Source organism: Triticum dicoccoides, chromosome 3A (genome assembly GCF_002162155.2).
Source record: "Triticum dicoccoides isolate Atlit2015 ecotype Zavitan chromosome 3A, WEW_v2.0, whole genome shotgun sequence".
Classification (NCBI taxonomy): domain Eukaryota; kingdom Viridiplantae; phylum Streptophyta; class Magnoliopsida; order Poales; family Poaceae; genus Triticum; species Triticum dicoccoides.
Window position 1 is genome coordinate 389,299,330 of NC_041384.1, and position 12,689 is coordinate 389,312,018.

Consider the following 12,689-nt stretch of genomic DNA (forward strand, 5'->3'; position numbering starts at 1 on the left):
GTCCGGAGACCCCCTAATCCAGGACTCCCTCAGTCGTCATCTCCTCCTAGCGCGGGGTCTCCCAAGAATACTCCTAGCTTCCTTGTCAGGTCTTCATTCTTCTCCACTACTATTGTGATTTCCTCCTCGTATCTGTCGCGTGTAGACTTGAGTTCCTCTTCAAGCTCCATGTTCCTAGTCATCAACTTCTTTAGATCTATCATGCTTGCGCACATCTGGTTCTCCTGGCGACGAATGTGCTGGTTTAACTCCTGGATGAAAGCTACAATGGACCTGTCCCTCTTGGTGCTGATCATCTCCCATTTCTCATATCGGCACCCACATATCTAGTAGATGGTGTCCTTAAGATCCTTGTGATAAACTTCGCCGATGTGTCCCATGACGATGTGGGCTGCCATGCTCTTTCCTAGACTCTAGGTTGGGGCATCAAAGGAAAACTCTATGGGCTTAGTAATTGGCATGAATGTCCTTCCTGGAACTTGAACTCGAATCATCAACCGCTCCTCTTCTGGTAAATTGGCGGTGTAGGTCCTGGTGAAGCTTGGTATTCCGATGTTCAGGTACCTAGTGACTTCCTTCAAGTGTCGTCCAAAAGGTGTGTCTTCATCCGATTGTGCAAACTTGTTCCTTGAGTCTGCCATCCTATAGAGTGGAAAAAGGGAGAGGAGTCAGAAATGAGTAGAGAAGAGTGACCTATGGCTTAACTTGGTGGTCGTGTCCTACAGTCAGCGTGTGCTCTGATACCATCTTGTAGCGATCTGACGTCAAACAGTCAAATCTCTGTGCATAAGTGTCATCCCAGGATCGGTAATGCTGACACAAACAATACTTTGAAGGAGTTACAACAAAGTAGCAATCACACACTTATTACATCGATAGTCTCAAGAGAGAAATTAATACAATAATATGGCTTAAGGCCATCTAAATAAGATAACAGCGGAAGGCTTGGAAGATAAAGTGAGTCCATCAACTCCAACAGCATAGCTGAGCGCAGGGCAAATGACCTAGCGCACCTTACTCTTCGTCTGAAAAGTCTGCAACATGATATATTGTAGCCCGAAACGGGTCAGCACATGGAATATGCTGGCAAGATAACACAATAGAGCTATGAACAAGTAAATGCTATCACTTGCTACCTCTTGAGCATTGCGTTGGTTTTCCTTGAAGAGGAAAGGGTGATGCAGCAAAGTAGCGTAAGTATTTCCCTCAGTTTTTGAGAACCAAGGTATCAATCCAGTAGGAGACTACACGCAAGTCACCTCACACCTACACAAACAAATAAGAACATCGCAACCAACATGATAAAGGGGTTGTCAATCCCTTCACGGTCACTTACGAGAGTGAGATCTGATAGAGATAATAAGATAAATATTTTTGGTATTTTTATGATATAGATTGAAAGTAAAGATTGCAAAGTAAAATAGATTGGAAACTTATATGATAGAAGATAGACCCGGGGGCCATAGGTTACACTAGTGGCTTCTCTCAAGATAGCATAAGTATTATGGTGGGTAAACAAATTACTGTCGAGCAATCGATAGAAAAGTGCATAATTATGAGGATATCTAGGAATGATCATGTATATAGGCATCACGTCCGCGACAAGTAGACCGAAACGATTCTGCATCTACTACTATTACTCCACACATTGATCGCTATCCAGGATGCATCTAGAGTATTAAGTTCATAAGAACAGAGTAACGCATTAGGCAAGATGACATGATGTATAGGGATAAACTCAAGCAATATAAACCCCATCTTTTTATCCTCGATGGCAACAATACAATACATGCCTTGCTGCCCCTGCTGTCAATGGGAAAAGACACCCCAAGATTGAACCCAAAGCTAAGCACTTTTCCCATTGCAAGAAAGATCAATCTAGTAGGCCAAACCAAACTGATAATTCAAAGAGACTTGCAAAGATAACAAATCATACATAAAATATTTCAGAGAAGAATCAAATATTGTTCATAGATAATCTTAATCATAAACCCACAATTCATCGGATCTCGACAAACACACCGCAAAAAGAATTACATCGAATGGATCTCCAAGAAGATCGAGGGGAACTTTGTATTGAGATCTAAAGAGAGAGAAGAAGCCATCTAGCTAATAACTATGGACCCGAAGGTCTGTGGTAAACTACTCACACATCATCGGAGAGGCTATGGTGTTGATGTAGAAGCCCTCCATGATCGATTCCCCCTCCGGCGGAGCTCCGAAAAAGGCCCCAACATGGGATCTCTTTGGTATAGAAGCTTGCAGCGGTGGAAATAGGGTTTTGTGGTGCTCCTGGATGTTTTGGGGGTATATGGATATATATATATATATATATATATATATATATATATATATATATATATATATATATATATGTAGGAGGAAGAAGTAGGTCGGTGGAGCTGCAAGGGCCCACGAGGGTGGGGGCGCGCCCAGGGGGGCAGGCGCGCCTCCCTGCCTCGTGGCCACCTCGCTCCTTTCTTGACGTCTACTCCAAGTCCCCTTGATCACATTTGTTCCAAAAATAACTCTCCTAAAGGTTTCATTCCGTTTGGATTTCGTTTGATATTACTTTTCTGCGAAACACTGAAATAGGCAAAAAAGAAATTTGCACTGGGCCTTGGGTTAGTCGGTTAGTCCCAAAAATAATATAAAAGTGTATAATAAAGCCCATTAAACATCCCAAACAGATAATATAATAGCATGGAACAATAAAAAATTATAGATACGTTGGAGACGTATCAAGCATCCCCAAGCTTAATTCCTACTCGTCCTCAAGTAGGTAAATGATAAAAACAGAATTTTTGATGTGGAATGCTACCTAGCATAATTATCAATGTAATTTTCTTTATTGTGGCATGAATATTCAGATCCGAGAGATTCAACACAAAAGTTTAATATTGACATAAAAATAATAATACTTCAAGCATACTAACTAAGCAATCATGTCTCCTCAAAATAACATGGCCAAAGAAAGTTCATCCCTACAAAATCATATAGTTTGTTCATGCTCCATTTTTGTCACACAAGAATGCTCTCATCATGCACAATCCCGATGACAAGCCAAGCAATTGTTTCATACTTTAGTAATCTCAAACTTTTTTCAATTTTCACGCAATACATGAGCATGAGCCATGGATATATCACTATGGGTAGAATAGAATATAATGATGAGGGTTATGTGGAGAAGACAAAAAAGGAGAAAGTCTCACATCGACGCGGCTAATCAATGGGCTAGGGAGATGCCCTTCAATTGATGTCAATGCAAGGAGTAGGGATTGCCATGCAACGGATGCACTAGAGCTATAAATGTATGAAATGTCAACAAAAGAAACTAAGTGGGTGTCCATCCAACTTTCTTGCTCACGAAGACCTAGGGCATTTGAGGAAGCCCATTGTTGGAATATACAAGCCATGTTCTATAATGAAAAATTCCCACTAGTATATGGAAGTGACAAAACAAGAGAATCTCTATCATAAAGATCATGGTGCTACTTTGAAGCATAAGTGTGAAAAAAGGATAGTAGCATTGTCCCTTTTTTGGGCCTTTCTTTTTTTATTTTTTTATTTGGTCTTCCCCTTTTTTTTATTTGGGACAATGCTCTATTAATGATGATCATCACACTTCTATTTATTTACAACTCAATGATTACAACTCGATACTAGAACAAAATATGACTCTATATGAATGCCTCAGACGGTGTACCAGGAAGGGCAATGAATCAAGAGTGACATGTATGATAAATTATGCATGGTGGCTTTGCCACAAATACGATGTCAACTACATGATTATGCAAGGCAATATGACAATGATGAAGCGTGTCATAAATGAAATGGTGGAAAGTTGCATGGCAATATATCTCGGAATGGCTATGGAAATGCCATAATAGGTAGGTATGGTGGCTGTTTTTAGGAAGATATAAGGAGATTTATGTGTGACAGAGTGTATCATATCACGGGGTTTGGATGCACCGGCGAAGTTTGCACTAACTCTTGAGGTGGGAAAGGGCAATGCACGGTACCGAAGAGGCTAGCAATGATGGAAAGGTGAGAGTGCGTATAATCCATGGACTCAACATTAGTCATAAAGAAGTCACATACTTATTGCAAAAATCTACAAGTCATCAAAAACCAAGCATTACGCGCATGCTCCTAGGGGGATAGATTGGTAGGAAAAGACCATCGCTCGTCCCCGACCACCACTAATAAGGAAGACAATCAAAGAACACCTCATGTTTCAAATTTGTTACACAACGGTTACCATACGTGCATGCTACGGGACTTGCAATCTTCAACACAAGTATTTCTCAAATTCACAACTACTCAACTAGCACAACTCTAATATCACCATCTTTATATCTCAAAACAATTATCAAGTATCAAACTTCTCATAGTATTCAATGCACCTTTTTATGAAAGTTTTTATTATACCAATCTTGGATGCCTATCATATTAGGACCAATTTTATAGCCAAAGCAAATTACCATGCTGTTCTAAATGATTCTCAAAATAAAATAAGTAAAGCATGAGAGATCAATAATTTCTATAAAATAAAACCACCACCGTGCTCTAAAAGATATAAGTGAAGCACTAGAGCAAAATTATCTAGCTCAAAAGATATAAGTGAAGCACATAGAGTATTCTAATAAATTCCGATTCATGTGTGTCTCTACCAAAAGGTGTGTACGGCAAGTATGATTGTGGTAAACTAAAAAGCAAAGACTCAAATCATAAAAGATGCTCCAAGCAAAACAAATGTCATGTGGTGAATAAAAATATAGCATCAAGTAAAGTTATGGATGGACGAAGACGAAAGAGGGGATGCCTTCCGGGGCATCCCCAAGCTTAGGTGTTTTATTGTCCTTGAATTTTACCTTGCGATGCCTTGGGTATCCCCAATATTAGGCTCTTACCACTCCTTATTCCATAATCTATCAAATCTTTACCCAAAACTTGAGACCTTCACAACACAAAACTCAACAGAAAATCTCATGAGCTCCGTTAGTATAAGAAAACAAACCACCACTTAAGGTACTGTAAAGAACTCATTATTTATTTATATTTGTGTTAAACCTACTGTATTCCAACTTCTCTATGGTTCATACCCTCCGATACTAGCCAAAGATTCATCAAAATAACCAAACAACACACGAAAAACAGAATCTGTCAAAAGCAGAACAGTCTGTAGTAACCTGTAGGTTTAGAATACTTATGTAACCCCAAAAATTCTGAAATAAATTGGTGGAGGTGATGAATTTTTCTATTAATTATATTCAGAAATAATCAACCTAATCGCACTCTCCAGTAAAGAATGGCAGCAAATCTCGTGAGCGCTAAAGTTTCTATTTTTTACAGCAAGATCGCTAAAACTTCCCCCAAGTCTTCCCAAAGGTTCTACTCGGCACAAACACTAATTAAAGAATAAAACCACATATAAACAGAGGATAGATGAATTATTTATTACTAAATAGAACAAAAAATCAAGAAACAAAAATAAAATTGGGTTGGCTCCCAACAAGCGCTATCATTTAACGCCCCTAGCTAGGCATAAAAGCAAGAATAGATCTAGGTATTATCATCTTTGGTATGCAATCCATAAGTGGATCTCATAATAGATTCATAAGGTAATTTAATTTTCTTTCTAGGAAAGTGTCCCATTACTTTATTTAAAGGAAATTGGAATCTAATATTCCCTTCTTTCATATCAATAATTGCACCAATCGTTCTAAGGAAAGGTCTACCAAGAATAATGGGACATGTAGGTTTGCAATCAATGTCAAGAACAATGAAATATATGGACACATAATTCCTATTTGCAACAATAAGAACATCATTAATCCTTCCCATAGGTTTCTTAATAGTGGAATCCACAAGATGAAAATTTAAAGAACAATCATCAAATTCACGGAAACCAAACACATCACACAAAGTTTTTGGAATTGTGGAAACGCTAGCACCCAAATCACATAAAACATAGCATTAATGATCTTTAATTTTAATTTTAATAGTAGGTTCCCACTCATCATGAAGTTTTATAGGGATAGAAACTTCTAATTCAAGCGTTTCTTCATAAGATTGCATTAAAGCATGAACAATATGTTTGGTAAAAGCTTTATTTTGACTATAAGCATGAGGAGAATTTAGCACGGATTGCAAGAAGGAAATACAATCTTTCAAAGATCAATTATCATAATTAAATCCCTTTAAATCCAAAATAGTGGGTTCATTCCTAAGTAAAGTTTTGACCTCTTCAATCCCACTTTTATTAATTTTTGCATCAAGATCAAAAAACTCTGAATCATTAGGATGCCTTTTAACTAAAGTTGACTCATCTCCAGTCCCATCATTATCAAGATTCATATTGCAAAAAAAGATTTAATAGGAGACACATCAATAACTTATAGATCTTCATCCTTATTATCATCAAAACTAGAAGAACACGCTTTTATAAAGCAATCCTTTTTTGCACGCATCCTAGCGGTTCTTTCTTTGCACTCATCAATGGAAATTCTCATGGCTTTGAGAGACTCATTGATATCATGCTTAGGTGGAATAGATATAAGTTACAAATAATCAACATCAAGAGAAATTTTATCCACGTTCCTAGCCAACTCATCAATCTTAGACAATTTTTCTTCAATCAAAGCATTGAAACTCTTTTGCGAACTAATAAATTCTTTAACACTAGTCTCAAAATCAGAGGGCATCTTATTAAATTTCCATAAGAGTTGTTGTAGGAATTACCATAATTATTAGAGTAATTACTAGGAAACGGCCTAGGATTAAAGTTTCCTCTATACGCGTTGTTACCAAAATTGTTCCTACCAACAAAATTCACATCCATAGATTCATTATTATTCTCAATCAAAGTATACAAAGGCATATCATTAGGATCAGAAGAAACACTCTTATTAGCAAACAATTTCATAAGTTCATCCGTCTTTCCACTCAAAGCATTAATTTCTTCTATAGCATGAACCTTGTTACTAGTAGATCTTTTGGTGTGGCATTGAGAATAATTAACCATAATATTATCTAGGAGTTTGGTAGCTTCTCCTAAAGTGATTTCCATAGAAGTGCCTCCCGCGGCCGAATCTAAAAGATTTCTAGAAGCAAAATTCAATCCAGCATAAATTTTTTGTATGATCATACATAAATTCAAACCATGAGTAGGGCAATTGCGAATCATTAATTTCATCCTCTCCCAAGATTGTGCAACATGCCCATGATCTAGTTGCTTAAAGTTCATAATATCGTTTCTAAGAGAGATGATCTTAGCGGGAGGAAAATACTAAGAGATAAAAGCATCTTTGCACTTATTCCAAGAATCATTACTATTTTTGGCAAAGTAGAAAACCAAGTTTTAGCACGACCTCTACGCGAAAACGAGAATAGCTTCAATTTAACAATATCATTATCCACATCTTTCTTCTTTTGCATATCAGACAAATCAACAAAGTTGTTCAGATGGGTAGCGGCATCTTCACTAGGAAGGCCAGAAAACGGATCTTCCATGACAAGATTCAGCAAAGCAATATTAATTTCACAAGATTCAACATCGGTAAGGGGAGCAATCGGAGTGATAATAAAATCATTATTGTTGGTATTGGAAAAATCACACAATTTAGTATTATCTTGAGCCATCGTGACAAACAATCCAACACACAAGCACACAAGAAGCGAGCAAAAAAGAGGCGAACAAAAAAAGAGGGCAAATAAAACGGCAAGGGTGAAGTGGGGGAGAGGAAAACAAGAGGAAAATGGCAAATAATGTAATGCGAGGGATAAAAGTTTGTGATGGGTACTTGGTATGTCTTGACTTGTGCATAGATCTCCCCGGCAACGGTGCCAGAAATCCTTCTTGCTACCTCTTGAGCACTGCGTTGGTTTTCCCTTGAAGAGGAAAGTGTGATGCAGTAAAGTAGCATAAGTATTTCCCTCAGTTTTTGAGAACCAAGGTATCAATCCAGTAGGAGACTACACGCAAGTCACCTCACACCTACACAAACAAATAAGAACCTCACAACCAATGCAATAAAGGAGTTGTCAATCCCTTCACGGTCACTTACGAGAGTGAGATCTGATAGAGATAATAAGATACATATTTTTGGTATTTTTATGATAAAGATTGAAAGTAAGGATTGCAAAGTAAAATAGATTGGAAAGTTATATGATAGAAGACAGACCCGGGGGCCATAGGTTTCACTAGTGGCTTGTCTCAAGATAGCATAAGTATTACGGTGGGTAAACAAATTACCGTCGAGCAATTGATAGAAAAGTGCATAATTATGAGACTATCTAGGCATGATCATGTATATAGGCATCACGTCCGCAACAAGTAGACCGAAATGATTCTATATCTACTATTATTACTCCACACATCAACCGCTATCCAACATGCATCTAGAGTATTAAGTTCATAAGAACAGAGTAACACATTAGGCAAGATGACATGATGTAGAGGGATAAACTCAAGCAATATGATATAAACCCCATATTTTTATCCTTGATGGCAACAATACAATACGTGCCTTGCTGCCCCTGTTGACACTGGGAAAGGACACCGCAATATTGAACCCAAAGCTAAGCATTTCTCCCATTGCAAGAAAGATCAATCTAGTAGGCTAAACCAAACTGATAATTCGAAGAGACTTGCAAAGATAACAAATCATACATAAAAGATTTCAGAGAAGAATCAAATATTGTTCATAGATAATCTTGATCATAAACCCACAATTCGTCGGATCTCGACAAACATACCGCAAAAAGAATTACATCGAATAGATCTCCAAGAAGATTGAGGTGAACTTTGTATTGAGATCCAAAGAGAGAGAAGAAGCCATCTAGCTAATAACTATGGACCCGAAGGTCTGTGGTAAACTACTCACACATCATCGGAGAGGCTATGGTGTTGATGTAGAAGCCCTCCTTGATCGATTCCCCCTCCGGCGGAGCTCCGGAAAAGGCCCCAAGATGGGATCTCTTGGGTACAAAAGGTTGTAGCGGTGGAAATAGGGTTTTGTGGTGCTACTGGATGTTTTGGGTGTATATGGATATATATAGGAGGAAAAAGTAGGTCGGTGGAGCTGCAAGGGGCCCACGAGGGTGGGGCACGCCTAGGGGGGCAGGGGCGCCTCCCTGCCTCGTGGCCTCCTCGCTCCTTTCTTGACGTCTACTCCAAGTCCCCTGGATCATGTTTGTTCCAAAAATAACTCTCCCAAAGGTTTCATTCCGCTTGGATTTTGTTTGATATTCCTTTTCTGCGAAACACTGAAATAGGCAAAAAAACAGCAATTTGCACTGGGCCTTGGGTTAGTAGGTTAGTCCCAAAAATAATATAAAAGTGTATAATAAAGACCATTAAACATCCAAAATAGATAATATAATAGCATGGAACAATCAAGAATTATAGATACGTTGGAGACGTATCATCACTACATGCATATATGGCTGGTGGAGGCTCTATGGTTATAATGTTTTTGCAAAAAGCCAATTTTCCCCTACAACAAAGGAATATATTTTATTTACCTATCATGGTAGTTGATAAAAATTGAGAATGGTAACCCCATCTCAATCCCAATTAAGCAGTAATTAACAACCCAACAAATTAATTTAGAGTGATGAGATCAAATCAATAATTCAAGTACGAGATACTCAAGATGTCCATAACCGGGGACACGGCTAACCATAATTAGTTTGTACACTCTGCAGAGGTTTGCACACTTTTCTCCACAAGACTCAATCTCCTCCATTGGATTTCTCGCACTATGATGTCTACTACACAACCTTGTTCTTGTAGACGTTGTTGGGCCTCCAAGTGCAGAGGTTTGTAGGATAGTAGCAAATTTCCCTCAAGTGGATGACCTAAGGTTTATCAATCCGCGGGAGGCGTAGGATGGAGATGGTCTCTCTCAAACAACCCTGCAACCAAATAACAAAGAGTCTCTTGTGTCGCCAACACACCCAATACAATGGTAAATTGTATAGGTGCACTAGTTCGGCGAAGAGATGGTGATACAAGTACAATATGGATGGTAGATATAGGTTTTTGTACTCTGAAAATATAAAAAACAGCAAGGTAACTAATGATAAAAGTGAGCACAAACGGTATTGCAATGCTAGGAAACAAGGCCTACGGTTCATACTTTCACTAGTGCAAGTTCTCTCAACAATAATAACATAATTGGATCATATAACTATCCCTCAACATGCAACAAAGAGTAACTCCAAAGTCACTAATAGCGGAGAACAAACGAAGAGATTATGGTAGGGTACGAAACCACCTCAAAGTTATTCTTTCTGATCGATCTATCATAGAGGTCGTACTAGAATAACACCTTAAGACACAAATCAACGAAAACCCTAATGTCACCTAGATACTCCAATGTCACCTCAAGTATCCGTGGGTATGATTATGCGATATGCATCACACAATCTCATATTCATCTATTCAACCAACACAAAGAACTTCAAAGAGTGCCCCAAAGTTTCTACCGTAGAGTCAATATGAAAACGTGTGCCAACCCCTATGCATAAGTTCACGAGGTCACACAACTCACAAGTTGATCACGAAAACATACATCAAGTGGATCACGTGATATCCCATTATCACCACAGATAAGCACATGCAAGGCATACATCAAGTGTTCTCAAATCCTTAAAGACTCAATCCGATAAGATAACTTCAAAGGGAAAACTCAATTCATCACAAGAGAGTAGAGGTGGAGAAACATCATATGATCCAACCATAATAGCAAAGCTCGCGATACATCAAGATCGTACCACCTCAAGAACACAAGAGAGAGAGATCAAACACATAGCTACTGGTACATACCCTCAGCCCCGAGGGTGAACTACTCCCTCCTCATCATGGAGAGCGCCGGGATGATGAAGATGGCCACCGGAGAGGGATTCCCCCCTCCGGCAGGGTGCCGGAATGGGTCTAGATTGGTTTTATGTGGCTACGGAGGCTTCTGGCGGCGGAACTCCCGACCTATTCTGCTTTCTGGAAGTTTTGGGTTATACAAGAGGTGTTTTAGTCAGGGACAAGTCAGGGGGGTTCCCGAGGCGGCCACGAGGCAGGGGGCGCGCCCCCACCCTCGTGATGGCCTCGAGACTCTTCTGGCCCACCTCCGGTACTCTGTGGGCTTCTTCTGGTCCAAAAATGATCTCCGTGAAGTTTCAGGTCAATTGGACTCCATTTGATTTTCCTTTTCTGCTATAGTTAAAAAAAGGAAAAAATAAAAACTGGTACTGGGCTCTAGGTTATTAGGTTAGTCCCAAAAATCATATAAAATAGCATATTAATGCATATAAAACATCCAAGGTCGATAATATAATAGTGTGGAACAATCAAAAATTATAGATATGTTGGAGACATATCAAGCATCCCCAAGCTTAATTCCTGCTCGTCCTCGAGTAGGTAAATGATAAAAAAAGAATTTTTGATGTGGAATGCTACCTAACATATTTATCCATGTAATTCTATTTATTGTGGCAAGAATATTCAGATCCATAAGATTCAAGACAAAAGTTTAATATTGACATAAAAATAATAATACTTCAAGCATACTAACTAAGCAATTATGTCTTCTCAAAATAACATGGCCAAAGGAAGTTTATCCCTACAAAATCATATAGTTTGGTCATACTCCATTTTCATCACACAAGAATGCTCTCATCATGCACGACCCCGATGACAAGCCAAGCAATTATTTCACACTTTAGTAATCTCAAACTTTTTTCAACTTTCACGCAATACATGAGCGTGAGCCATGGATATATCACTATGGGTAGAATAGAATATAATGATGAGGGTTATGTGGAGAAGATAAAAAAGGAGAAAGTCTCACATCGACGCGGCTAATCAATGGGCTAGGGAGATGCCCTTCAATTGATGTCAATGCAAGGAGTAGGGATTGCCATGCAACGGATGCACTAGAGCTATAAATGTATGAAAGCTCAACAAAAGAAACTAAGTGGGTGTCCATCCAACTTTCTTGCTCACAAAGACCTAGGGCATTTGAGGAAGCCCATTGTTGGAATATACAAGCCATGTTCTATAATGAAAAATTCCCACTAGTATATGGAAGTGACAAAACAAGAGAATCTCTATCATAAAGATCATGGTGCTACTTTGAAGCATAAGTGTGAAAAAAGGATAGTAGCATTGTCCCTTCTATTTTATTTTTTATTTTTTTATTTGGCCTTTTTTATTTTTTGGGCCTTTTTTGGGACAATGCTCTATTAATGATTATCATCACACTTCTATTTATTCACAACTCAAAGATTACAACTCGATACTAGAACAAAGTATGACTCTATGTGAATGCCTCCGGCGGTGTACCGGGATGGGCAATGAATCAAGAGTGACATGTATGATAAATTATGCATGGTGGCCTTGCCACAAATACGATGTCAACTACATGATCATGCAAGGCAATATGACAATGATGACGTGTGTCATGATGAACGGAACAGTGGAAAGTTGCATGGCAATATATCTCGGAATGGCTATGGAAATGCCATAATAGGTAGTATGGTGGCTGTTTTGAGGAAGATATAAGGAGGTTTATGTGTGATAGAGCGTATCATATCACGGGGTTTGGATGCACCGGCTAAGTTTGCACCAACTCTCAAGGTGAGAAAGGGCAATGCACGGTACCGAAGATGCTAGCAATGATGGAAAG